We start from the raw sequence: 24,032 nt of genomic DNA on the forward strand, positions 1-24,032 counted from the left end.
TCTGACAGCAACTGAATAAAACACAATTTTAGTGCCATACGCGTTTCGCCTTTATTTTCTGCAACGCATCATCAGTGGCAGGTTGCGTAGACAGTTTCTTACATATTACGCTCCTGTTGCATTTTTGGTCTTGTTCTTCTTCCTATGAGCGCCAATTTGCTGTTTTTTCTGCATTCCACAGCACTATGCACTCAACGCTTATTTTAATGCCAATAAGGAAACTTGTGATCATGAATTAATTCTGTGCTTTATGCAGCGCCAGCAGCTGTGACCGAGCTGTTCTAGGCGACGAACGAATGACCTGATACCTCCCCAAGTTTCACATCTTTACTGTTAGTACACTTCGATTTCGTAGCCAGTTTCGAGCACTCAAGAAGCTCTAAATGATGTATTGTCAAATCATTTTCAGGACAAAGACTGTTACACGTTCTGATCTGAATGATTTCTTTCTTGAATTCAATGAATTTCTAGTAACAGATGTCATCACTTCCAGCACTAACGATACCCTGGCATCAGCGGTGCAGTTGTGGCTCAAGGAATTGGTGTAGGCCTGGGGGAGGTTTTTCCAGGCGAATTTTTACGCTATGGTTGTATTATCTATACAAGTCTGCATAAGGAACCTGAAAAAGATTTCTCAGCTGTCCCTAGCTGGAGCTTGTGTGTCTTAGCGTTCGACCCATGAAATCCCACATATTTTCAGTTGGGTTTGAATCAGGGCTGCTGGCTGACCACACCATCACCGGGATGCCCACAGTTCTCACGCAGTCTCGGACTACCGAGGTCTCGTGAGGGCCAGCATTGTCCTGCGTCAGTGTGAAGTGCAGTCCAAACGCTGCATCTCCCAGAATCATGTACAGCTCCACTACCTCATTCTGGTAGTGCTGGGCGTTCAGTAGTGGAGAGGGCACAACGAATTACCTGATACCTCCCCAAACTATGACAGATCCACCCCCAAATTTGGTCTGCAGGGAAGTGATGTCTGGATTATTCGTTTCCTCCACATTGAGACGCCAATCATTTGCCGTTCCATCATCATGGCCCTCCCTAGAAAAGTATAACTCATCTGTGATGAGCACCTGATATCATCACTCCATAACCCACTGCATCCGCTGTCTGGCGAATGGCACCTTCATTGTTGTGTGCAGACAAATGTGCATTTCCTACAGCTGTTGCTGAATTGTTTGCACTGACACCACATGACCAGTAGCAGCAGATTGGTGTTTACCTACAGCCCATGCTGTTCTTCATAGGTTCCTGGTTGCCTGCCATCAAATAGCACAATCCTTCTATGGTGTAGTTCTAGAGCCATGGCTCTGACCTGGCTATCACATAGCAGAGCAAGTCTCACGATGTTGCTGCAGTACTCTTCCTGTCACACTCTGTGACACGCCCTAGCACATGTGCAATGAATTACTGTGACCTGCAATCTTCAGACAGAGCAATGGCTTGTCTAACCTCAGTGGTAGACAGCCATATCTGTACCATATTTCTGTTAAACAAAACAAACATTCCAAGTCCTCTGCGCTGAGATGAGTCATAACTTAAGGCACATGTTGTTATTCGAAAAACCTTACCATGCACTGAAAAGTGACGGTAACATGAGAAAGACACACTGAACTGAATGAGAGCTTTCGGCTGAATGATCTGATTGTGCTACGCCACTGCGCTGCCTGCATGTTTCTAAGGGTTGTTGAAAGGCTTGCCTATCCTGCTGTCGCTAAGGCATGGGTGGATCAACTGTTTCTGTACAGGGACATTTTTAAAGTGCCCAACAATGATTCGCAGGTTGCACTGAGAGTATTGTGGAACAGAGTAGTCTTTTGAGGAACACTTTGCCTTTTCATTTACATGCATGTCAATGTCGCACCTCTCAGTACACACGCCACAGGAGGGTGCAGAAAACGAGGGATGGGAACGCATAGGCACAATTTTCCGCTTAGGATCGCGTTTAAATTATGCTGAATGGTCCCTAGGGGTTTCACCCTGTATACAGGGCTATTACAAATGATTGAAGCGATTTCATAAATTCACTGTAGCTCGATTCATTGACATATGGTCACGACACACTACAGATAAGTAGAAAAACTCATAAAGTTTTGTTCGGCTGAAGCCGCACTTCAAGTTTCTGCCGCCAAAGCGCTCGAGAGCGCAGTGAGACAAAATGGCGACAGGAGCCGAGAAAGCGAATGTCGCGCTTCAAATGCACTCACATCAGTCAGTGATAACAGTGCAACGACACTTCAGGACGAAGTTCAACAAAGATCCACCAACTGCTAACTCCATTCGGCGTTGGTATGCGCAGTTTAAAGCTTCTGGATGCCTCTGTAAGGGGAAATCAACGGGTCGGCCTCCAGTGAGCGAAGAAACGGTTGAACGCGTGCGGGCAAGTTTCACGCGTAGCCCGCGAAAGTTGACGAATAAAGCAAGCAGGGAGCTAAACGTACCACTGCAGACGGTTTGGAAAATCTTACGGAAAAGGCTAAAGCAGAAGCCTTACCGTTTACAATTGCTACAAGCCCTGACACCCGATAACAAAGTCAAACGCTTTGAATTTTCGGCGCAGTTGCAACAGCTCATGGAAGAGGATGCGTTCAGTGCGAAACTTGTTTTCAGTGATGAAGCAACATTTTTTCTTAATGGTGAAGTGAACAGACACAATGTGCGAATCTGGGCGGTAGAGAATCCTCACGCATTCGTGCAGCAAATTCGTAATTCACCAAAAGTTAACGTGTTTTGTGCAATCTCACGGTTTAAAGTTTACGGCCCCTTTTTCTTCTGCGAAAAAAAACGTTACAGGACACGTGTATCTGGACATGCTGGAAAATTGGCTCATGCCACAACTGGAGACCGACAGCACCGACTTCATCTTTCAACAGGATGGTGCTCCACCACACTTCCATCATGATGTTCGGCATTTCTTAAACAGGAGATTGGAAAACCGATGGATCGGTAGTGGTGGAGATCATGATCAGCAATTCATGTCATGGCCTACACGCTTTCCCGACTTAACCCCATGCGATTTCCTTCTATGGGATTATGTGAAAGATTCAGTGTTTAAACCTCCTCTACTAAGAAACGTGCCAGAACTGCGAGCTCGCATCAACGATGCTTTCGAACTCATTGATGGGGACATGCTGCGCCGAGTGTGGGAGGAACTTGATTATCGGCTTGATGTCTGCCGAATCACTAAAGGGGCACATATCAAACATTTGTGAATGCCTAAAAAAACTTTTTGAGTTTTTGTATGTGTGTGCAAAGCATTGTGAAAATATCTCAAATAATAAAGTTATTGTAGAGCTGTGAAATCGCTTCAATCATTTGTAATAACCCTGTACAAGAGCAAAAATTGCAGTCACACTGAGCCATGCTGCGGCTCGCGTTGGTGCCGTTTGTAGGCTTCCGTCCTCTGTTGGAGGCCAGACCGTATCGTTTAGTTGACATGGTTGCGGTTGTTTGTCTTCTTCTCATTTTGACTGGCATCACTTGGTTTCGCAAGTGCTGCCTGTCCGCTAGTGGCAGCAGCGGCGGTAATCGTTATGTAGTAACTGTAGCCCTGTCTTTCGGGCGACGCTGTGGTTCTTCCGGGTCGAGTCAGTGTGCAGTTCGGTTGTGGACTCAGGAGGAGCCAGGTCTGCGCAGTGCGAGAACACACTGGGACTGCTGGCAACGCGCATGGACTGCCGGATCGAAGGCCTGTGGTCACGAGGATGCACGACCTCGTCGTAAACCGAATCCTGCAAGCTTTAAGATGAGTGCATTTGGATTCAAGTAGAGTAACCTCCACCATTGTGAGATCTGGCGATTCTCCAGTGACTTGGGTTCGTGTTGCTGCTTGTAGTGTTGCCGAGGTGAAGAGCAGCGAGTGGGGTGCTTGGGGAAGGCGGATCTGATTAGCTTTCCTGGACTTCTAATTACTATTTATTGCGTTCAGTTCGTTACTATTTGTTAAGTTCAACCAGCGGTATTTTTCGTGCTTCGTGGCCGCTAACGCCCCAGTTACCTGCCCTGGGGTTAGTGTATGTAATGGCAGTGTACGTTTCCTCGCCTTGCAGCTGCTGTCTGGTGAGGCGTGTAGTTTTGACAGCTTCCTTCATTGTAGGTTGGTTGGCGATTCTTCTACTCTGGCGGTAGTGATTCCTTTCTCGTTCTGGGCGCTCTAAGCACAGTATACTGCGGACAGAGTCCACACCACTGGTTCCGGCTTTCGCGTATTTTTTCATCTTTGCATTTGGTTTATTGGACATCAGATAGCCTCAACAAGATTATCTTTAGTCATTCGTTAGACTGCCACTAGCCTGAGTTACCATCTTGTGAAGTGAATGCAACCCTTGGCTGCCAATCTCATCACTCGCGAAAGTGCATTTTTCCAGACCTACTCAGAGGTCGATTCCAGGTGCAGCGCCTCTGACTGGTCCTTGTGTTTTATTATTGTATTTGCTATTTTATTCTGTGTTTCTAAAATTTTTTATGTAATTGCCATTATTGGCGATACAGCAGGTTTAAATGATTGTACTACCAAGTTTACCACCGTTTTGTCTCACCTGTTTGGTGATCAGTGGCTTGTCCTTTTAAGTTAACCTTTGCTATTGTACGAGTATTTGCCGTTTTACTGTATGTTTTTTTAAAAAATTTTATATAATTGCCATGCTTGGCGTTACAGCAGGTTTAAATGATTCTGCTACCAAGTTTACCATCATCTTGTCTCACCTGTTTGGTGATCAGTTGCCTGTCTTTTTTAAATTAACCTTTGCTATTGCATTGCTGTTTTACAGAGTGTTTGTTAAATTTTTTATAACTGCCGTTCTTGGCGTTAAAGGCCTTCAGCTGTGACTGTGGTTACTTGCCTTAAAATTCTAATTGGGATCACATTGGCTTGTTTTTAAAACATTTTTTGCTGTGTCTGTATTTTATGCTCATGTGGTAAATTGTAACACACTGAAAGCTCTATTAATGACACAGTTGTTTATTCTTTCATTGATAACGTGTGATATCTTTATTTATTGCTGAGTCTGGAATTACCGTTTTAAAATAATTGTGTGTAACTACAAAAGACAACCAATAGTACACTGCTGGCCATTAAAATTGCTACATCACGAAGATGACGTGCTACAGCCGCGAAATTTAACCGACAAGAAGAAGATGCTGTGATATGCAAATGATTAGCTTTTCAGAGCATTCACACAAGGTTGGCGCCGGTGGCGACAGCTACAACGTGCTGACATTAGGAAAGTTTCCAACCGATTTCTCATACACAAACAGCAGTTGACCGACGTTGCCTGGTGAAACGTTGTTGTGATGCCTCGTGTAAGGAGGAGAAATGCGTACCATCACGTTTCCGACTTTGATAAAGGTCGGATTGTAGCCTATCGCGATTGCGTTTTATCGTATCGCGACATTGCTGCTCGCGTTGGTCGAGATCCAATGACTGATAGCAGAATATGGGATCGATGGGTTCAGGAGGGTAATACGGGACGCCGTGCTGGATCCCAACGGCCTCGTATCACTAGCAGTCGAGATGATAGGCATCTTATCCGCATGGCTGTAACGGATCGTGCAGCCACGTGTCGATCCCTGAGTCAACATATGAGGACGTTTGCAAGACAACAACCATTTGCACGAACAGTTCGACGACGTTAGCAGCAGCACGGACTATCAGGTCGGAGACCATGGCTGCGGTTACTCTTGACGCTGCATCACAGACAGGAGCGCCTGCGATGGTGTACTCAACGACGAACCTGGGTGCACGAATAGCAAAACCTCATTTTTTCGGATGAATCCAGGTTCTGTTTACAGCATCATGACGGTCGCATTCGTGTTTGGCGACATCTCGGTGAAGGCACATTAGAAGCGTGTATTCGTCATCGCCATACTGGCGTATCACCTGGCGTGATGGTATGGATTGCCATTGGTTACACGTCTCGATCACCTCTTCTTCGCATTGACGGCACTTTGAACAGTGGACGTTATATTTCAGATGTGTTACGACCCGTGGCTCTACCCTTCATTCGATCCCTGCGAAACGCTACATTTCAGCAGGATAATGGACGGCCGCATGTTGCAGGTCCTGTACGGGCCTTTATGGATACAGGAAATGTACGACTGCTGCCCTGTCCAGCACATTCTCCAGACCTCCCACCAACTGAAAACGTCTGGTCAATGGTGGCCGAGCAGCTGGCTCATCACAATATGCGAGTCACTACTCTTGATGAACTGTGGTGTCGTGTTGAAGTTGCATGGGCAGCTGTACCTGTACACGCCATCCAAGCTCTCTTTGACTCAATGCCCAGGTGTATCAAGGCCGTTATTACGGCCAGAGGTGGTTGTTCTGGGTACTGATTTCTCAGGATCTATTCACCCAAATTGCGTGAAAATGTAATCACATGTCAGTTTTAGTATAATATATTTGTCCAATGAATACCCGTTTATCATCTGCATTTCTTCTTGGTGTATCAATTTTAATGGCTTTAGTGTGATTACAGCCCCGCCCACAATCGAAGTCGAATCCTGCCTTCCTTGACTACCAGGTTTCACACACTAAACTGGAAAGGGGTGGTATAATGTTCAATGGGGTAGCAGCCCAACGACTTCCTTAGAGAAGGATTCAATCGTTCTGAAAGTATCAGCAGTATAAAAGGTTGTCAATAACATCTTGTTGCTCACACTGCAAACTGTCACTTTCGAGTACGAAATGTATGGAAAAGTTCGCCCCATGAGAAGAGGAGGTTGCATTCACGCAATTTTATCACACCGCTGAAGACTTTGAGAGGTGGCATGAGCCCCCTCTCATATTTCTATCTTACGATTTTCCTCTCTAATTGCATGCAGTGAAAAGTCGCTAATCCTTCACACGCGGACTTCCCACGCAGCCTCTCTCGTCACCCGGGTGGTCCGGTGACAGGCGGGCACTGCTGATCTGGAAAGGGTTAAGCCAACGGGTGTCAGGAAGTCGAGTGAATGCTTAGCAGACGCCGACATTGTCAAAAGACACGCCCGGAGGGGTCTGAAGTAGCGGCTTGGCTAGAGGTTCCGTTACTTCGCAGAAACTTAGCGAAAACACTTTCTGGCGGGCTACCAGTGAGGCGTGGGAATGACTTGTGTACCCAGGCAGTTGTGGCGGGAAAATTCCCGCGCTTTCTGCAAAATAGTAACTATGATTGGCTTGCTCAGGGCATAGCTCCGTGACGTAGCAAAATCAGCGCAGAAATTGGCGCCAAGAATCTCCATTGGTGGAATGGTAGTGCTCCGGCAATAGAGTGGAATTTTCCACCGGTTTTCGAGTTGCTGATTGGAACGTTTAACCACGGCCACTGTTGTGGGGGCAGGAATGTTGTGTGTTCGGCCTGTACGGGTGCTCTAGGTAGTCGGCTCTCGGCTTTCGGTCGAGGACGTCGAAGCAGCCGGCCGAAGTGGCCGTGTGGTTAAAGGCGCTGCAGTCTGCAACCGCAAGACCGCTACGGTCGCAGGTTCGAATCCTGCCTCGGGCATGGATGTTTGTGATGTCCTTAGGTTAGTTAGGTTTAACTAGTTCTAAGTTCTAGGGGACTAATGACCTCAGCAGTTGAGTCCCATAGTGCTCAGAGCCATTTGAACCATTTTTGAACGTCGAAGCAACCAGCCATCGCCTCCGGTACGCCAAATCGTGTTCTTCCAGTTAAGAAGACAGATTGGTAAGGTATGTCCGCAGCACCAGCAGACAGGGATTTTCCTAGGTGATAATCAGAGCTCAGCAGCGCGCGCCTGTTCGTCTTTTTCTAACTTTGTTCTGTCTTGCGTAGCAGCAATTAATGTTGGGTTGGCTATGTGTTTTCTCTTAAGATTTGAGTTGCAAGGAATTGGCTCCACATACCACTTCGTCATAATCCTCACAATCTAGTTTAGGGACAACTTCACATTCACAGCGTTTGTTTGAGTGTCCAATTTGAGCCAATTTGATGTATTGTAAATGTTTCATGTGTTTTTGTTTATTATTTTGTGTTTAGTCTTAATAAATGATATTGTTATTTTGGACAGAACTTTCATTCTGTTAATCGGTAGAGCAACCCTATCATTCCTCACTATGTTAATGAAACCTTCGTTTATTTAACTTATTTATCAAATTAAATTATTACAGGTACCAAACTCTCTTCTACTCCACTGGCAGGGTTGATTAGAGTCAGTTCGCGTATTTTTTTTTAATCCTTGTGCAACAGCAAAAGTCGGAGTTAGAATAGGGGGGGCTTAGAGCATCATTTACATATGTAGATTCTAGAAGAATTTAGTGTTAAATACACTGCTAGCCCCGGCACCTCGCATAAAATGGCGACCCTTAGCCTCGGATCTTTCCTGTGAATCTTCTGATAAGCAAGCAGTAATGTTAGTAAGGACACTCAGAATTTCTTTTGCTTAATTTTTTATTGATTAATACCCAAGTTTTTTTCTGGTAGTTCCGCATTTAGTTTTAAGTAGCGGCGCATGATTACAGTTTATGTTTCAGTGTATATATTTTGTTGTTCATTGTTTTTTTTGTGTTCCTTTGATGGTGTGTCTGTACCACATCACACTTTGTCGGGTTTGTGTGCGGTTTCTGTACCACAACAAATCGTGCGTGTAATTACAGCGTTGGAGCAGCGTTGTTGAAATTTTATGTCTATGTGTAAAAATATATGGAGTAGATTAATTTAATTGTGCATTTTAGATAAATTTGTTTTTCATGAATGATAACGAGAAGTAAGGCACGACTATTATCGAGCGAAGCTAAAACGAAAGAGGATAGCATAATGGATAAGAGGCAGTTTACTGACGGGAATAGGTTCAGAGATGAGATGGGCACATTTTTAGCCGGACAGGACGCCAGGGTTATTGATGAGGAAGGTGATTTGGACGCGATCTCGGAGCAGCGTTGCGGCCGTGATTATGATAGTGAAGTAGAGGATGAAACAGAGACAGGCACACAGGTCGAGACGGTAGCAGAAGTTTATAATCAAACGAACGAGAGCAGACAGGGGCTAGCTCGGCCACGTCAGAGCTCTAGCGCCCAGGTGTCAAAAGTTACATCTCCCACGTTTGAAGAGGATCAAAAAGATGACGTAAACCCAATACTGAGCTTCCTACGATCAATGAAAGAAGAAGCTGACGAACAGCGTATGAGGGAGAAGGAAGAAGAGGAGAAACAACGTAAGAAGGAGAAGGAAGAAGATGAGAAACAACTAAGAAGGAGAAGGAAGAAGCTGACGAACAGCGTAAGAAGGACACTCAGGAAATAATTTCGCATATAGGGGAAATTCGTGGGGAATTACTAACAATAATGAAAGAATGTGGAGAAGCAAAACAAATGTCAATGGTAGCACAAAAAGTAGCATGCCTAGCCAAACCGGCAGCAACAGGAGCAATGAAAATCGCATAAGTAACTTCTCAACTTGCAGGTCGCTTGCGACATGCGACACAAGCCCACTCAAAATCCCTAGCGTTCTTATAAACTCAAGGTAATATTGCGGTTACGAACATCACGAAACGAATGAAAGTAGTAGAGAGTCGGATAGCAAAACTAGAGCGAAACGGGCACATGAGCACTGCGCGTTCGGATACCAGTGATGGAGTACACAGAATTGTGTCTCCGAGGAAAAGCCCGCCGTGCTCTAGCCCAGTGACAGAGTGCAGAACTAACAAGGCACACGCAGAAACACCTAGTAATAGCTCCAATAATTGTAGCCCACTTAGGAGAGTGAATTCGAAGTGCCACTTCCACTGTGATACAGATGTAGCGCATCACAGTTATCAGCAAGATAGATCAGGACACTCAGCAGACGTGCAAGTATCGGAAACGAGTGACAGCACCAGTGCGAGGATCGGACAGGATTTTGATCACAATCACTTCCTGTCGATACTAAAATTCCAAAAGTTCAGAGATAATGGAGGGTCGATGCATACCAAGAGCTGGGTGATGCAGTTTACAAATTCATTACCGTCATCATGGCCAACCCTGGCAAAATTAGAATTCATGTGTGGACATATCGATGGCCAAGCCGCGGAAAAGATGCGGGGTGTGGCAGCGACGTGTCAGACTTATCAGGAATTTGTTGATGCGTTCCTGGGGATCTACTGGTCAAAGGAAATGCAAGACAGGATTAAAGAGGAAATAACATTTTGTCCCGAACTGGAAGTGTCCGGGCAAAGGAGCGCAACCAAATTTTTTGATGATTTACTCAAGAAGAGTCAGTTTTTAGATAGTCCATACAGCAAGGGAGAAATCATCAAATTTTGTTTTTCCAAATTGCCTGTTAGGTATCAACAGACACTTGTCGGCAAGTGTGGATCTGACATAGAAGCATTCAAGAGTCTATTGCGCGAACTCGAAGTAGTCTTCGATAAACAAGACGCAAAGGACAGGAAGAAGACGCAAAATAACAAATACCACGGGCCAGCAAGGGCAGACGACAACAGATCGCATAATCGCGTTCGTCAGTTAGGAAACCAGGGTTACGAAAATCAAGGTTACGCTATTCAAGGTTATGGAAACCAGAGACACGGAAACCAGAACGTCAGGGAACAGGGTCATGCTAGACAAGGAATCTGGGAGAGGAGGAATAACGAACGGCAAAGCGACCGTAATTGGAGAGAGCGAAACCAAGGACAACAGGAGAACCAGGGGATTGAAATTAGACCTGCAAATTCTAATGCACGTCAGAGGAGGGGGGAGTCTGACAAGGGATTGGCGCTAGTCCATAGGACTCCACCACATCTCTCACACAAAGAAGTTCGTGGAATAATAGTAGTTTAAGTGGTGTACATAGTAGAATAGGCAAATATATGAACCTTTCTTCGGGGAACAATAATCGTTGCATTAATAGATTAAGATTGTTAAAGTATTAATACGCTGCGTTTTCTCGCATAAGAATTAACTGCTGTTAACTTTTTTTTGTCTATGTTCGCGATCTCCTCTGTCGCACAAACGGGCGCATACAAGAACGTGCTCTTAGAAGCGTTCTGAGAAGTCGTGATACGCTCCATAGCGGCCTTAACCAGTTCGTGAGACGTTCATACCAATGCTTGCAGGCACGCGTCAGTGCACTGCAAGATTGTGGTATGTTGCGTGATTTCGAGGATGAATATGGGCAGTATAGTTTTTGCAGAGCTACGCTAGCATCGCTGTCTTGCAAGTCGGGGTGAACCTGTGAGCGTTTGACTCCAATGGTGCCCTAGACGATAGAAATGCGGGCATTATGCCTACCATGCCAATGTGCTGGTTGGGGATTTAGCGTGCTGCTCGTGACTGTCACAGATGAATAACCAAGGAATTATACTTGGAGATTCGTGACATACTCTGCAGCTGGCGTGTGTTGGGCGACAGAATCCGCAACAGGAACCAGTCCTGGCTTGGTCATATTACATTGCCTCTGGAAAGGTGTGCTTTGATCGCGAAAACCGCATCACATAGAGAAGGAAGTTGCAACTATAAATTTATTGTCGTGTATAGCCATGGCTAACCCAGTCGCTGGAGTTTCAGTGAGGCGTAATGAAAACTCGGAGGTCATGTCGTACGGCGCGCACATCACCGTCGTCAATAGCGGCGAGCAGCGAGACATCTCAACGTAACAATAATTATGTAAGAGTATTGTAGAAGGTAAACAAAAAATAAATAAATAAATAAAGGGTACGATATACTAGGATAAGTTAAACTGTAGGATTTAACAATAACTAGATTAATATTGTGGGGGTTTTCTACCACAAGTGTTTGGCGCTCGCCTGTTGGGATGTTATTTTTCAGGACATCAAATCACAGACCCGAGACGGAGGGACGACCGGCGAGCGAACGTAGAATAGTTGCATGTTCTTTATAGCTCAGTAAAACTTCTGCCTGCACAATAACATAATTTATTCAGAAGACATAGAATGTAGATCGTTGGCATATGGTAGTTAATTCTTGAGCATGTCTACTGTCGATCTATATAAGTAATAGTAATACTGGTGCGGGCCCGCACATTTAGTTGTTCATCCATTACATAGCATCAGTTATCACACACCATGTACAATACTGAGATCGATCTCTACACAAATATCAAAATAAATTATTTCCATGTCTAGATTAGATACACCAAGATTTTGTTATAATGATAGGTACAGATAAATAACTATAAAATTAAAATTAGAGTGTCTGAAATGACAGACCATCAATTTATCGTTATGTAAATTTATTATAACATAGAAGGTCATGGGGAAAAGTTAGGCATAAGATTTTTGTAAGAATTGTGCAGATGACGGGGATCGTGGCAATGCAGAGGCCAGCCGGAGCAAAACCAAGAGGTCATCGGCTACCTGTAAGAAGAAAGCGTCAGCGCGCCACCTGACGTGAAGGGCGCGAGAGCATCCGGTCCTACAAGCTGACAGTCACCGGGCCGAATACCTGAGGGATTAGGCGGCAGACAGCCCTCGCTGGGCCACAAGCGAAAGTGAGGCGGCCGTTGACATTGACACGCGACCCACACGCGACAGCCTGCTAGCTCTCCGGACGTGGCAGTCGTTTGGAGGGATTCCCTGCGGCAGACCACGTTGTCGTGAGTACACGAAGAAGATCACATATCGTGTCAGAACCTGCGCCTCATGTGCCTCAGGATAGAAAGGGACGCTATATACTCACCTGTTTGGGTTTTTACAACTCACTAGCATTGGCCGATCTGCATACACAAAGCAGTATTGTGCCACACTAACAAATGAATGGTCTCATTTCTAACTTCTCCTCTCTATTAGAGAGCAGTTGTAGCAATCGTCACTCCTCGTTCGATCCTGTATGAATGACCTCACACACCTGTGGAGTCACTCCACGTGCCATCATCCCTCGTCGGACTGCAATACTGGGAAACGTGAAGTACTGTCCAGCGAGAGAAGAGACCTAGACTAGTGATGTATCCCAACAAGTAGACCTCAGAGACAATTAATCGACATGAGGAGAGCCTATGACTGTGTCTTCCTACCGTACTGCCGTGATCATATGCGTGGGTCTTGGTGCAATCTCAACAGAGTACTGCAGATGCTCGAGCACACCCTACTGCCGTTGCAACAACGTAGCAACAACACCCGACGTTTAGCCCTATGTGATGTCAGTACTGTGGAATTTATGAAGTGCTTCGAATATTTCTAACAATGTGATTTAGTGCCTCATTCTCAGCACAGTCGTGAACATTGTGCAATGTGCAAGCACAACTTGATGCCCCATGAACCTTGTTTTTTTTTCTTAAATTTCTTTCTCTAGTGTTGTTTTTGTAATGTATGTTATACCTTGTATGTGTTTGTGTTTTACGCTGTAATTCTTATTACAAATTACTGTATTGTTCTCCACACCATGTTTTTTTTGGTATTTTGTATTTATTGTTGTGTGTATGCAAACAGTGTGCCTGAAGTCCCCATAAACTGAAGCAGATACCACCACTGTCATTGTGAATGGACCATCAGTTCAGGGAACATTTTGTAAAGGTTATTCTTGCTGCAGGGAGACAGAATGATTCGGAGGTTGTAATTAGATTCTGAAAGCTCACGAAGAGATTGTTAACTTAAATAGTATCATGTGTGAGTGAGTTCAGGTTAGTTTAATGATTAAAATTGTTGTAACATCTTGGGCATTTAATTGCAGAGCACTCCAACTCTGATTGTAAAGAATAAATTGCTCCATATTTGGCTCACATGCTCGGGCCATATTTAGAGAGTGAATGCCTGTGTGAATGGAAGGGGCTCCCTGGGTATGGATGTGTGATGTGAGTGTTAGTATTCCATATTAAGAAGGTGAAGTTGGCTACATCATAAATAATCCTTCCTCTATGAGCTGCATTTTTCAGTTGCAGTGATTTTCTTTATAGAGTGCGGCATGTGCAACCAGTTTGCGAGATTGTTCTTGGGCGATTGACTCACTACCTTGCTAGTAATTGAGCCAACCGCTCACCAATTACAATTTAAAATGGCGTAGGGGCTATGAGAGGTGGCATGAGCCCCCTCTCATATTTCTATCTTACGATTTTCCTCTCGAATTGCATGCAGTGAAAAGTCGCTATTCCTCCACACGCGGACTTCCCACGCAACGTCTCTTGTCACCCAGGTGGTCCGGTGACAGGCGGGCACTGCTGATCTGGAAAGGGTTAAGCCAACGGGTGTCAGGAAGTCGAGTGAATGCTTAGCAGACGCCGACATTGTCAAAAGACACGCCCGGAGGGGTCTGAAGTAGCGGCTTGGCTAGAGGTTCCGTTACTTCGCAGAAACTTAGCGAAAACACTTTCTGGCGGGCTACCAGTGAGGCGTGGGAATGACTTGTGTACCCAGGCAGTTGTGGCGGGAAAATTCCCGCGCTTTCTGCAAAATAGTAACTATGATTGGCTTGCTCAGGGCATAGCTCCGTGACGTAGCAAAATCAGCGCAGAAATTGGCGCCAAGAATCTCCATTGGTGGAATGGTAGTGCTCCGGCAATAGAGTGGAATTTTCCACCGGTTTTCGAGTTGCTGATTGGAACGTTTAACCACGGCCACTGTTGTGGGGGCAGGAATGTTGTGTGTTCGGCCTGTACGGGTGCTCTAGGTAGTCGGCTCTCGGCTTTCGGTCGAGGACGTCGAAGCAACCAGCCATCGCCTCCGGTACGCCAGATCGTGTTCTTGCAGTTAAGAAGACAGATTGGTAAGGTATGTCCGCAGCACCAGCAGACAGGGATTTTCCTAGGTGATAATCAGAGCTCAGCAGAGCGCGCCTGTTCGTCTTTTTCTAACTTTGTTCTGTCTTGGGTAGCAGCAATTAATGTTGGGTTGGCTATGTGTTTTCTCTTAAGATTTGAGTTGCAAGGAATTGGCTCCACATACCACTTCGTCATAATCCTCACAATCTAGTTTAGGGACAACTTCACATTCACAGCGTTTGTTTGAGTATCCAATTTGAGCCAATTTGATGTATTGTAATTGTTTCATGTGTTTTTGTTTATTATTTTGTGTTTAGTCTTAATAAATGATATTGTTATTTTGGACAGAACTTTCATTCTGTTAATCGGTAGAGCAACCCTATCGTTCCTCACTATGTTAATGAAACCTTCGTTTATTTAACTTATTTATCAAATTAAATTATTGCAAGTGCCAAACTCTCTTCTACTCCACTGGCAGGGTTGATTAGAGTCAGTTCGCGTATTTTTTTTAATCCTTGTGCAACAGCAAAAGGCGGTGTTAGAATAGGGCGGGGGGGGCTTAGAGCATCATTTACATTCTAGAAGAATTTAGTGTTAGATACACTGCTAGCCCTGGCACCTCGCAACTTTTCATGTCAGTTTTGAGCAGCGGTATGTCCAAAATGTTTCCCATGGCCAGCAGTAACAGAACTGCGTGATTTCAATGCTGGTCACTGCGATTCTCACCTCATTGCAGAGTCGTCATGAGAAGGGGTGAGATGTGCGTAAGGGGAGGAGTGACGAATTTTTTGTGGTGTGACACGTCCACTTTGGCAATGGGCAGAACTATGATGAAATTATTTGGTGCCAATGCGACATCATTAACCCAACTTTCACCTCACAAGGACTTCTGAGTTGTGGCTGCCCCTACCATATTTCCATCTGTCAACACCTTGCTGTTCGTAGCATGCAGAGCCGAAGGGTGATGTCACAGGGCACAAAGATTTTGGTCTGTTTTGTAGGTACCTTCGAGCCAAATTTAGAGCTTCTACTTCGCTATGGGAGAAAAATGAAGGGTTTTCAGAAAAGTGAGCTATAATTTTGTTGTGCTGTGTGTTTGATTACTCTGCAAGTAATGCGTGAAAAGAAGGTCAAATTTAGATGCGTTTGATTCATAGGTAGGCAGGCTACATGGCTTGGGATATATATAAAATTCGATTTTGTAATAGGAGCAGCTACAAAAACACAGAAGTTTTTCGGTGAATTTTCGTTCGGAAAACTGAACGTGTTGAATCCTCGGGCGAAAATGTTGCCATTTAGTAAGTATAATGTGAATGTGATATCAAATACAGTGAAATAAGAGAACAAAACTTCGGTAGAAATGACATAGCTAATATGTCAGTTCAATAGTGAATAATTCGCAATGGCAAAATTTATGTATGTATGTATTTGAACCTATTCTGAAGACTTCTTTTTCACTCTCGTGTTGATAACTCCAAAATATAGCTTTTGCATTGGGTTACTAGTGTGATGAAAATTATTGTTCACAGACTTTTTGTTTAACATCCGTGAACGAAAAGATAATGTTGACAGTAAATCAGGTTAATTTGGACACTGAGACATTAATTAGAAATTTTGCCCACCATGTAAGCAGTTGTTTGATGTTGTGACATCATGAGGCACCAGTGTGCAGAAGTATATGTGTGTATGAATGGGCGGTTTAAGGCCGGAAAATGGCTGTAGTGTGGGCGGGCTAAGTGAACTAGGTTTAGCTCTAAGTGCTACGGGCTTAGTGGGGAGATTCAGCGATCAGTTGGGGTATTTCCCAGGTGGAAATGGGAGCGCTGGAGGCCAGGCGGTGCGCTGGCTAAGCGAACTAAGATGGTGCCTTCATTTATCGAGAAAGAAACGTAATACTCTCCGAAAGTACGTAAAATGCCTTACACATATGCAGCGAGAAAAGTAAATACAGGTGAAGAATCGTGGTGCTGCTTAGAATATGTTGCTAATGACACCATGCTGGTAAATATGTTATATATAAAATGTCAATATTTATAATTATTATTGTTTATAGAATTCATAACAACTGTAGCAGAAACAAAAAGTGCTAATACTGCAAGTCCTCTTAAAGCTAATGATGCCAGCAATCGCACCAAAAATTACTGTTACAATTAAACGAATAAGTAAACAATTGTGAACAATTAATTAAATATATGCAAAGCTGTTCCTAAAGAGCTATTTCACCACGTGAATATGCCTTACCACATCATGATGAGTATGTTAGCTTCTAATTCAACTAACTACTATGGCCGGCCGGGGTGGCCGAGTGGCCCTAGGCGCTTCAGCCTCGGGTATGGATGTGTGTGATGTCCTTAGGTTGGTTACCTTTCAGTAGTTCTGAGTGCTAGGGGACTGATGACCTCAGAAGTTAAGTCCCATAGTGCTCAGAGCCATTTAACTACTATGTTTAGTTAATAAAAATTCATTGCTTATGATGTATTTGAAGTTGGTGTGTCGTCTAGAATCACGCCGCTGTGCCAGATATGGCCAGCCAGTCAGAAACGTATTCATGCAAGCTAAGAATAATGTAACAACACTTTATTACGCGGTGGCAAAATGACCACGGCTATTTATTCTGTATTTTGATGTATTTATACGTGAAATTTAATTTCAGATTGTACAGAAAACAGATATCAGTTATAAGAGTCGAGGGGCATGAAAGGGAAGGGAGTGAGACAGGGTTGTAGCTAATCTCCGATGTTATTCAATCTGTATATTGAGCAAGCAGTGCTGGCCGGAGTAGCCGTGCGGTTCTAGGCGCTAGAGTCTGGAACCGAGCGACCGCTATGGTCGCAGGTTCGAATCCTGCCTCGGGCACGGATGTATGTGATGTCCTCAGGTTAGTTAGGTTTAATTAGTTGTAAGTTCTAGGCGACTGATGACCTCAGAAGTTAAGTCGCATAGTGCTCAGAGCCATTTGAACTTGAGCAAGCAGTAAAGGAAACAAAAGAAAAATTCGGAGTAGGAATTAAAATCCATGGAGAGGAAATAAAAACTTTGAGATTCGCCGATGACATCGTAATTCCGTCAGAGACAGCAAAGGACCTGCAAGAGCAGCTGAACGGAATGGATAGTGTCTTGAAAGGAGGATATAAGATGAACATCAACAAAACCAAAACGAGGATAATGGAATGTAGTCGAATTAAGAATTTCTGAAGGAGAGAAATTTGTTAACACCGAGTATAGATTTAAGTGTCAGGAAGTCGTTTCTGAAAGTATTTGTATGGAGTGTAGCCATGTATGGAAGAGAAACGTGGACGATAAATAGTTTGGACAGGAAGAGAATACAAGCTTTCGAAATGTGGTGCTACAGAAGAATGCTGAAGATTAGATGGGTAGTTCACATAACTAATGAGGAGGTATTGAATAGAATTGGCGAGAAAAGGAGTTTGTGGCACAACCTGACTAGAAGAAGGGATCGGTTGGATGGACATGTTCTGAGGCATCAAGGGATGACCAGTTTAGTGTTGGAGGGCAGCGTGGAGGGTAAAAGTCGTAGAGGGAGACCAAGAGATTAATACACTTAGCAGATTCAGAAGGATGTAGGTTGCAGTAGGTACTGGGAGATGAAGAAGCTTGCATTCATCAGTCCCCTAGAACTTAGAACTACTTAATCCTAACTAACCTAAGGACATCACACACATCCATGCCCGAGGCAGGATTCGAACCTGCGACCGTAGCGGTCGCGCGGTTCCAGACTGAAGCGCCTAGAACCGCTCGGCTACTCCGGCCGGCCGCTTGCACGGGATAGAGTAGCATGGAGAGCTGCATCGAACCAGTTTCAGGACTGAAGACCACAACAAGAACAACAGAACGGTGATTGTTTTATAAATGCAACTGGCTGCTTATTATTTCGTTACATACGACGACAGTTGCTGAGGATGGACAAAATATTAAAGTTGTATGAATACATGAGTAGTGTAGTCGTGATGTGACCAGTCTTCAGACAAGCATGCAGAGCACAACTCGCTGTCTTTTGGTCAGTGTTCGTTAGTTTGGTACGGTCATTTGCCGGGTTTGGGCAGCCAGAGCGACGGTGGAATTTCAGACTGTGTCATTCGGGCTTCGAATATTTTGATGGTCGCGAGTTCAACACTTGAAAGGGGGACTTTAAATTCTGTTGACACTTAGATATATCAAGTAGCTTTCAGTGACTGATTCTCTTGCATCTATCGCTGATTATCTGGCCATTAGGTAAATAGAAAAAATTAAAAAAGGTAGGAAGATTTTTCTGTTTAGCAAAAGTGACAAAAAGCAGATTTCAGAGTGCTTGACGGCTCAACACAAAAGTTTTATCTCAATTACAGATAGTGTTGAGGATTAGTGGACAAAGTTCAAAACCATCGTACAGTATGCATTAGATGAGTATGTACCAAGCAAGATCGTAAGAGATGGAAAAGAGCCACCGTGGTACAACAACCGAGTTAGAAAACTGCTACCGAAACAAAGTGAACTTCACAGCAAACATAAACATAGACAAAGCCTTGCAGACAAACAAAAATTACACGAAGCGAAATGTAATGTGAGGAGGGCTATGCGAGAGGCGTTCAGTGAGTTCGAAACTAAAGTTCTATGTACTGACTTTGCAGAAAATCCTAAGAAATTTTGGTCTTATGTCAAAGCGGTAGGTGGATCAAAACAAAATGTCCAGTCACTCTGTGACCAAAATGGTACGGAAACAGAAGATGACAGACTAATGTGACCAAAATGGTACTGAAACAGAAGATGACACACTAAAGGCCGAAATACTAAACGTCTTTTTTCAAAGCTGTTTCACAGAGGGAGACTGCACTGTAGTTCCTTCTGTCGGTTGTCGCATAGATGACAAAATGGTAGATGTGGAAATAGATGACAGAGGGATAGAAAAACAATTAACATCGTTCAAAAGAGGGAAGGCCACTGGACCTGATGGGATAGCGTTCCAAAAGATTAGAAAAGGGCACAGGTCATCCCCGTTTTCAGGAAGGGACGTCGAGCAGATGTGCAGAACTATAGACCTATATCTCTAACGTCGATCAGTTGTAGAATTATGGAATTATGTTCGAGTATAATGACTTTTCTGGAGACTAGAAGTCTACTCTGTAGGGATCAGCATGGGTTTCGGAAAAGACGATCGTGTGAAACCCAGCTCGCGCTATTCGTTCACGAGATTCAGAGGGCCGTAGAAACAGGTTTCCAGGTAGATGCCGTGTTTCTTGACTTCCGCAAGGCGTTCGATACAATTCCCCACAGTCGTTTAATGAACAAAGTAAGAGCGTATGGACTATCAGACCAATTGTGTGATTGGATTGAAGAGTTCCTAGATAACAGAACGCAGCATGTCATTCTCAATGGAGAGAAGTCTTCCGAAGTAAGAGTGATTTCAGGTGTGCCGCAGGGGAGTGTCGTAGGACCGTTGCTATTCACTATATATACAAATGACCTTGTGGATAACATCGGAAGTTCACTGAGGCTTTTTGCCGATGATGCTGTAGTATATCGAGAGGTTGTAACAATGGAAAATTGTACTGAAATGCAGGAGGATCTGCAACGAATTGACGCATAGTGCAGGAAATGGCAATTGAATCTCAGTGTAGACAAGTGTAATGTGCTGCGAATACATAGAAAGAACGATCCTTTATCATTTAGCTACAATATAGCAGGCCAGCAACTGGAAGCAGTTAATTCCATAAATTATCTGGGAGTACGCATTAGGAGAGATTTAAAATAGAATGACCATATAAAATTAACCGTCGGTAAAGCAGATGCCAGACTGAGATTCATTGGAAGAATTCTAAGGAAATGCAGACCGAAAACAAAGGAAGTAGGTCACATTACACTTCTTCGCCCGCTGCTTGAATACTACTCACGGGTGTGGGATCTCAACTACATAGGGGTGATAGAAAAGATAGAGAAGATCCAACAGAGAGCAGCGCGCTTCGTTACAGAATCATTTAGTAATCGCGAAAGCGTTACGGAGATGATAGATAAACTCCAGTGAAAGACTCTGCAGGAGAGACGCTCAGTAGCTCGGTACGGGCTTTTGTTGAAGTTTCGAGGACATACCTTCACCGAGGAGCCAAGCAGCATATTGCTCCCTCGTACGTATATCTCGCGAAGAGACCATGAGAATAAAATCAGAGAGATTAGAGCCCACACAGAGGCATACCGACAACCTTTCTTTCCACAAACAATACGAGACTGGAATAGAAGGGAGAACCGATAGAGGTACTGTAGGCACCCTCCACCACACACCGTCAGGTGGCTTGCGGAGTGTGGATGTAGATGTAGTTGTAGATGTAGGTAGGTCATAATGATCTAGCTGATCAGGGTATACTGCCATTCATGTGGGCATGGATTTCATCCAAGTTAAGTATTTGTTGTAGTAAAGTGAACTAACATTCTTTATATGTGTTGTAGTAACCGCTCAACCTTCTCCAGAAGTAAAACTAGTGAACTGTCATTTAAGCTTGCTACAACATATGTAAAAGGTTGTTACTGCAGGTGTGTTGCTGATCAGTAGTTTTGTTATTGTGAGTGATGGGTAGTTAGTAAGCTACCACACATGCACAACATCAACTACCCTCACGTCTCTGCCTGTTCGGGAGTGCGTAGCATGTGATGTCTGTTCTGGTCTGCCCCTCCCAAGCTATTCCAATGCACGATGAGCTGGCATGCGCAGCGTCACTGCCCAACTGTGAATACAGTGGGGAGTGGGAAGTAGTGTGCACCTATGCTTCGAGCTATTGAAGTAACTGTACATAACACAAAGTGTAAATTATGCAACAAATAGTGTGAAAGTATGGATTAATCACAGTGAAGGGTGTATAAGCGCTGTATCCATTACTCTGAGTCATATCACGTAGCACATATCGACCAATAAAGGCATTTTTACAAACAGGGAAAGATGAAAAGTCAAAGAGTAACAGCATTTTCAAAGAGTAAATATTTTGCCCTAAATACCATAATATTCTTCAAATCGGCCGGCCGGAGTGGCCAAGCGGTTCTAGGCGCTACAGTCTGGAATCGCGCGACCGCTACGGTCGCAGGTTCGAATCCTGCCTTGGGCATGGATATGTGTGATGTCCTTAGGTTGGTTAGGTTTAAGTAGTTCTAAGTTCTAGGGGACAGATGACCACAGCAGTTAAGTCCCATAGTCCTCAGAGCCATTTGAACCATTCTTCAAATCAATAAGTGTCTTGTACTACATACTTTCTAAAGCAGCCTGTGTTCTTCCTCATGGTTCGATCTATCTCCATACTAAAATTCATCGGAATTGATTGACCGGGTTGTCGTGAAAGCGTAACGGATACAGTTAGCTACTTTCGCATTTATAATATTAGGATGGAGAAAACTTTCTATTACGGCATCTTTTCTTCGTGATTCGATTGTGATGAAATGAAGCCTGTAAGGTGCATCAGACTGTACTCAAGTTACTTGCGAAAAGCCCACGAAAATTTGTCTAGTGGTTTTGGAGGTTAGCACGTTCAAATAAACAAACAGACAGACAAGACGGTTTTAGCAGAAGTTTAAATCACATATCTTTTTTTCTTTTTTCTTTCTTGTGATCCGATTTTAACTAACTAAAGCCTGTACACTGTCCAAGCTATGCTCAAGTTACGTGCGAAAACCCCATAAAAATTCGTATAGTAGTTTTCGTGAAACGTGTTCAGACAGACAGACAGATACCACAGAATGAGATTTTCACTCTGCAGTGGAGTGTGCGCTGATATGAAACTTCCTGGCAGATTAAAACTGTGTGCCGGACGAGACTCGAACTCGGGAACTTTGCCTTTCGCGGGTACTTGTCCGCGAAAGGCAAAGGTCCCGAGTTCGAGTCTCGGTCCGGCACACAGTTTTAATCTGCCAGGAAGTTTCTGATACCACAGTTTTACAAGTTTCTTAATAGTGTAGATACTAAAGATCACTAGCAATAACGGTAGTGGTTGCTCTGCCTCGACAGATGCCAGTCAAAACAACGTTCCTACTCGGTCGTTCAAGCACACTCTGTCATTTGCAGCACGGCCAATGGCGCGTGAAAGCTGAAACTGTGGTGTCCATGCCGCCTCCAGGGAGGTATGGCGAAAGGAGGCTGCAGCTCAAAGTCCTCACTCGGCAGCAGAGAGCGGGCAGCACGGACAATTAAGATAATAACACTAATCCTCAGAGTTCTGCCGTCCTCGCCGTCACCAAAACCTGCATTTCTGGTGGGGAAAGGGACGAATAGTGTCCATGTCGGACGCTCCACTCGGCAAACGCAGCCACCTGGACGCGGCACTACTAGTTGCTCCTGCGAGGTCGACAGCTGCACTTCGGGCCTCCTCCGTTCAGTATCTCTTAGGCGACGAAATTGCCTGTCCTTTTCTTTTAGCTATGACATCTGTTCATTACTTTTATACAGGGTGATTCGCAGTTCATGCTACACATTTCTAGAGGTTGTAGAGGGAACTCAGTACGACAGCTATTCGGAAAGTAAAGTCCGATCGGTCACGAAATGGAAACCACTGTGAAATTCAAAAATGTTTTATTTACAAAAGTTAGCTACACCTTCCAGCTACTTCTCTAAGTAGTCACCTCTCCGATTTAGACATTTTTCAATACCCTCGTCATAGAAGGCAGCCGCCTATGCTTGCTGCTAATTCTCTACACTGGTCTGCAGCTAGTTGTCTGCGCCAAAATGTTTTCCTCATAGCTGGCGAATTATGTGAGCAGAGATGAAACTCGAGGGGAGATAATTAAGGACTCTATGATGGGTGATCGAACACTTTCCAATCGAAAACGCCGCAGGAGCGTCTTCATTGCCCCTGCAGAGTGCGGCCGAGAACTGTCACCAAGAAGGAAACGCACGACAGTCACGTTATGTGGGCTGCATGACATCAGGCGAAATCTCTCACCAGGCTCTCATAGTTGGCGGGAGACACTATTTCCTATGCACCTTTATGTGCTCACTGTGTTCTCGGAACTGAAACGAGCGACCTGGCGTGATCGACGAGAATACCAGAGACACTGACCAACACATCTGTGCAAAGCGTCATCGGATGTTTACTGTGGTTTTCATTTCGCTCCCAACCGGACCTTTCTTCCCGAATAAGCCTCGTACAACATGTTTTACATAGGGACCCATGTCCGAAAACGTGATCTGACGACGCTATGGAGCGTGAAAGTTAGCGCCTGTAAATGTATGCATATACAACATGATTCCGTGATAATGTTACAAGCTTTCCAGGATGATGGAGAAAGATAAATGTGTCAATTTCAGGTATGGGCCGGTGTGCTGGAAACGAACCGTTCTGACACCTCTGACAATTGAATACATGTACTGGTACTGCTGTTGCTAGGATTGTGGGTTTTATGTCTGCCTGGAGTAGCAAACATAAGTTGGAATTG

Source organism: Schistocerca piceifrons, chromosome 3, assembly GCF_021461385.2.
Source record: "Schistocerca piceifrons isolate TAMUIC-IGC-003096 chromosome 3, iqSchPice1.1, whole genome shotgun sequence".
NCBI classification, from domain to species: Eukaryota; Metazoa; Arthropoda; class Insecta; order Orthoptera; family Acrididae; genus Schistocerca; species Schistocerca piceifrons.